The 5,434-nt window shown below is 39.9% G+C and overlaps 2 long non-coding RNA genes across 2 annotated transcripts; one reads left to right on the top strand and one right to left on the bottom strand.

Moving 5' to 3' along the window:
- Positions 1–253: 253 nt before the first annotated feature.
- LOC110497256 lies at positions 254–938 on the bottom strand. The gene is made up of 3 exons (XR_005037617.1): positions 873–938; positions 602–715; positions 254–412 (listed from the first exon to the last, which is right to left on the bottom strand). It is a non-coding gene; the product is annotated as an uncharacterized LOC110497256 (long non-coding RNA).
- A 3,128-nt stretch (positions 939–4,066) lies between these two features.
- Positions 4,067–4,719, top strand: LOC110497257. Its single transcript, XR_005037618.1, has 3 exons — positions 4,067–4,100; positions 4,258–4,371; positions 4,561–4,719. It is a non-coding gene; the product is annotated as an uncharacterized LOC110497257 (long non-coding RNA).
- Positions 4,720–5,434: the final 715 nt, after the last annotated feature.

Here is a 5,434-nt window from a genome sequence, read left to right as displayed (position 1 = left end):
AGACAGCAATTATATAAGGGTCAAATGGAACACTACACTAATCCATGGAGGGAAATAGACAAATCAGATGAATACCGCAGTCACACAGGCTGGCTAAATAAATATTGTAAGAACAATTATTAGCAAGAGACCTGATTAGTAAATAGACCAATTGGTTTACACAGACTGCTTGTGTAAACAGCCTAGTAGACATGCCTTAATATGAACACAAGGTCAGTCAAGATCAATTGAACAAATGCCAGCAACACATTGATTAGTCTACGTGGCTTTTATTGAGTCAGTGACTTAGGCAGCCATGAGGATCCATTCCAGAATGGAGAGTTCAGGTTTGAGAAACAGTCCCTCTGGGATGTAGCTTGTGAGTAATGACAGCAGCCATTTTAGGATTCCACCTGCTTCTCCTGGTCAATGACTGTAGGTGAGAAGAACAGCTTAAAACGGAGAGCAATAGAGAATTGTGACATCGATGCTAACGTGACAAAGTTAACCACCGAAATTCAAGTTGGCGTACCCATCAGAGTGCCTTAATTCAAGGTCTAGTAGTTCTAGTTGCCAACAGGTTTCATAGTAAAACCAGTGGCTACTAAGGCATTGTATTTACCCTCTTTGGTAGGTAGAGTGTTCTTCTCCTCAGTCTCAGTCTTCTTCAGTTTAGTCATGTCAAACTGAGCGATCTCACTCACATCTGGTTTGTCTGCCATTGTTGATTTGGGTTCTAATGAAACAGATCGGTGTTACATAAACAGCCAATGACATGCCAGTATGATAAAGTTCCCAGACTTGATGTGGAGTAATACTATTAGGCAAACATTTGACTGAAGTTATTCACCTGCTGACCGTCTAAAACATAAGCTATTGAAGCACAGGCCTACCTTAAACCTCCACAGGTACTGCACCACACAAAATGGTTTGTAAATAAGGAAGGAATGACCACCTTCATTTCCGGAATCTATTTATGAGAATGGAAAGGAACACTGATTACTAACAGGAGGGGCCTTCTAATTTTCTAAGTGGTGGCACCTGTTCATTCACCTGTTTAACATCCAATTAGCATAATTACGTAATACTGCGTAACACCGAATGAAGTGAGCACCCAACTGTAGGATTTTGAATTAACAGAACAAACTGTTCTGTCACCTGTAATTTATTGTAAAAACCATGGCACATTTTTCTCAAGCTCATTTGATCGACGATTCGGTTTTGTTTACATCCAAATTGACAAGATAGATAAAATAAAAACTTCACGTGTCTTTAAAAATGACCAGAGCCAATCAGAAGGCAGGTCTGGGAGTTGGCTCGGATTCATAACGCGGCTGAATACGGAAAGAACCGAACTGGAGACTCCGTGTGAGAGCAGAACGTCAAGACGTAAAGGTGACCAAAAGTGTCCCATGTTAAGTGTTTGATTTAGCGATTTAGTAACGGTTTGATTTAGAGACTGTTGGGTTTAAAACCGCGGCGTGAAACATTCATTCAGTCAGAGCACCCTGTGTTGTTGTGTGTTGTTTGTCATTGTAAATATAATATCAACACGACTGTATTTACAACAATCTGTATACAGTCATAACATCATCATGCCCAGTCGTCATTCTCGAGCTGGTATTGACATGACTTCTATGTCACTGGCTTCAATGTAGAATATTTGGCTACATGTCATGTTGGAATAGCCAACAATAAGAGTAGCAAACAAAAGCTAGCTGACCAAAGATGGTATATAGCTACTGTATCAGTATTATCCAGCTAGCTGACCAGAGATGGTATATAGCTACTGTATCAGTATTATCCAGCTAGCTGACCAGAGATGGTATATAGCTACTGTATCAGTATTATCCAGCTAGCTGACCAGAGATGGTATATAGCTACTGTATCAGTATTATCCAGCTAGCTGACCAAAGATGGTATATAGCTACTGTATCAGTATTATCCAGCTAGCTGATCAAAGATGGTATACTGTATCAGTATTATCCAGCTAGCTGACCAGAGATGGTATATAGCTACTGTATCAGTATTATCCAGCTAGCTGATCAAAGATGGTATATAGCTACTGTATCAGTATTGTCCAGCTAGCTGATCAAAGATGGTATATAGCTACTGTATCAGTATTATCCAGCTAGCTGACCAAAGATGGTATATAGCTACTGTATCAGTATTATCCAGCTAGCTGATCAAAGATGGTATACTGTATCAGTATTGTCCAGCTAGCTGATCAAAGATGGTATATAGCTACTGTATCAGTATTATCCAGCTAGCTGATCAAAGATGGTATACTGTATCAGTATTATCCAGCTAGCTGACCAAAGATGGTATACTGTATCAGTATTATCCAGCTAGCTGATCAAAGATGGTATACTGTATCAGTATTATCCAGCTAGCTGACCAAAGATGGTATACTGTCTCAGTATTATCCAGCTAGCTGATCAAAGATGGTATGTGTGTGTATATATATATATATATATATATATATATATATATATATATATATATATATATATATATATATATATATATATATATATAACGAATTGGTAAACAACCCAAAGAAAAAAGCAGGGAGACACCCCCACCTACCCAGCCCTTCTTCCTCTCAATGATGCCCTGACCTGCATTTCTTCCACAGGAGGCTGCAGAGGGGAGGACGGCTCATAATAATGGATGGAACAGAGCAGATGGAACGGCATCCAACACATTGGAACCATGTTTTATGTATTTGATCCCATTCCACTGATTCCGTTCCAGTCATTACAACGAGCCCCTCCTCTCCAATTACGGTTCCACCAACCTCCTGTGATTTGTAGTCTCACACACTGTCACACATACATATGCAAGTGTACAATATGCACTTAACACACACGTGTCAGAACAACACTGATACAGTAGCTATATACCATCTTTGATCAGCTAGCTGGATAATACTGATACAGTAGCTATATACCATCTCTGGTCAGCTAGCTGGACAATACTGATACAGTAGCTATATACCATCTCTGGTCAGCTAGCTGGACAATACTGATACAGTAGCTATATACCATCTCTGGTCAGCTAGCTGGACAATACTGATACAGTAGCTATATACCATCTCTGGTCAGCTAGCTGGACAATACTGATACAGTAGCTATATACCATCTTTGGTCAGCTAGCTGGATAATACTGATACAGTAGCTATATACCATCTTTGGTCAGCTAGCTGGACAATACTGATACAGTAGCTATATACCATCTCTGGTCAGCTAGCTGGATAATACTGATACAGTAGCTATATACCATCTCTGGTCAGCTAGCTGTTGTTTGCTACTCTTGTTGTTGGCTATTCCAACATGACATGTAGCCAAATATTCTACATTGAAGCCAGTGACATAGAAGTCATGTCAATACCAGCTCGAGAATGACGACTGGGCATGATGATGTTATGACTGTATACAGATTGTTGTAAATACAGTCGTGTTGATATTATATTTACAGTGACAACAAACACACAACAACACAGGGTGCTCTGACTGAATGAATGTTTCCCGCCGCGGTTTTAAACCCAACAGTCTCTAAATCAAACCGTTACTAAATCGTTAAATCAAACACTTAACAGGGGACACTTTTGGTCACCTTTACGTCTTGACGTTCTGCTCTCACACGGAGTCTCCAGTTCGGTTCTTTCCGTATTCAGCCGCGTAATGAATCCGAGCCAACTCCCAGACCTGCCTTCTGATTGGCTCTGGTCATTTTTAAAGACACGTGAAGTTTTTATTTTATCTATCTTTTCAATTTTGATGTTAAAAAACCCGAATCGTCGATCAAATGAGCTTGAGAAAAATTGCCATGGTTTTTACAATAAATTACAGGTGACAGAACAGTTTTTTTTCTGTTAATTCAAAATCCTACAGTTGGGTGCTCACTTCATTCGGTGTTACGCAGTATTACGTAATTATGCTAATTGGATGTTAAACAGGTGAATGAACAGGTGCCACCACTTAGAAAATTAGAAGGCCCCTCCTGCTAGTAATCAGTGTTCCTTGCCATTCTCATAAATAGATTCCGGAAATGAAAGTGTTCATTCCTTCCTTATTTACAAACCATTTTGTGTGGTGCAGTACCTGTGGAGGTTTAAGGTAGGCCTGTGCTTCAATAGCTTATGTTTTAGACTGTCAGCAGGTGAATAACTTCAGTAAAATGTTTGCTTAGTAGTATTACTCCACATCAAGTCTGGGAACTTGATCATACTGGCATGTCATTGTCTGTTTATGTAACACCGATCTGTTTCATTAGAACCCAAATCAACAATGGCAGACAAACCAGACGTGAGTGAGATCGCTCAGTTTGACATGACTAAACTGAAGAAGACTGAGACTGAGGAGAAGAACACTCTACCTACCAAAGAGGGTAAATACAATGCCTTAGTAGCCACTGGTTTTATTATGAAACCTGATGGCAACTAGAACTACTAGACCTTGAATTAAGGCACTCTGATGGGTACGCCAACTTGAATTTCGGTGGTTAACTTTGTCACGTTAGCATCGACGTCACAATTCTCTATTGCTCTCCGTTTAAAGCTGTTCTTCTCACCTACAGTCATTGACCAGGAGAAGCAGGTGGAATCCTAAAATGGCTGCTGTCATTACTCACAAGCTACATCCCAGAGGGACTGTTTCTCAAACCTGAACTCTCCATTCTGGACTGGATCCTCATGGCTGCCTAAGTCACTGACTCAATAAAAGCCATGAAGACTAATCAATGTGTTGCTGGCATTTGTTCAATTGATCTTGACTGACCTTGTTTTCATATTAAGGGATTTCTACTAGGCTGTTTACACAGGCAGTCTGTTTTGGACCCCCCCCCCCCCCCCCCTCATGCAAATTAATGACTTAAATCATACAACGTGATTTTCTGGATGTCTCTCACAGTTGATGTGTACCTATGATAAAACTGACAGACCTCTACATTCTTTGTAAGTAGGAAAATCGTCAGAGTGTTATACTTGTTCTCCCCACAGTTTCAGGCTTTAATTCTGAAAAATGAGCTAGAAGGATCACATGGTGTCAGTGGATAGCCAGATGTCCTTAGATTTGTTCATGCGTGCACCTCTGCAGCGTGACACTTTCTCTCTCCTATTGAAAAGGCTACTGTCTGGTTGAAATATTAACCATTATTTATTGTAAAGACAACCTGAGGATTGATTATAAACACTTGACATGTTTCTACGAACTTTCCGGATACTAATTGGAATTTGTCTGCCCGTCGTAACCACACGAGCCTGTGGATTACTAAACAAAACGTGCCAACCAAATTGAGTTTTTTTTTTAATACAATCTTTATCAAACATGTAAAAGAGTCTGAGTACAAAAATCAAAGGTAAGCGAGTCATTTTATTGCTTTTCTGGCTTTCGTGATCAATCTACTTTACTGCAAGCTGTTTGTAATGTTTTGTCAGAGCGGTCCTCACAAT

This window comes from Oncorhynchus mykiss, chromosome 19 (genome assembly GCF_013265735.2).
Source record: "Oncorhynchus mykiss isolate Arlee chromosome 19, USDA_OmykA_1.1, whole genome shotgun sequence".
Classification (NCBI taxonomy): Eukaryota; Metazoa; Chordata; class Actinopteri; order Salmoniformes; family Salmonidae; genus Oncorhynchus; species Oncorhynchus mykiss.
This window is presented reverse-complemented; position numbering and strand designations above follow the sequence as displayed.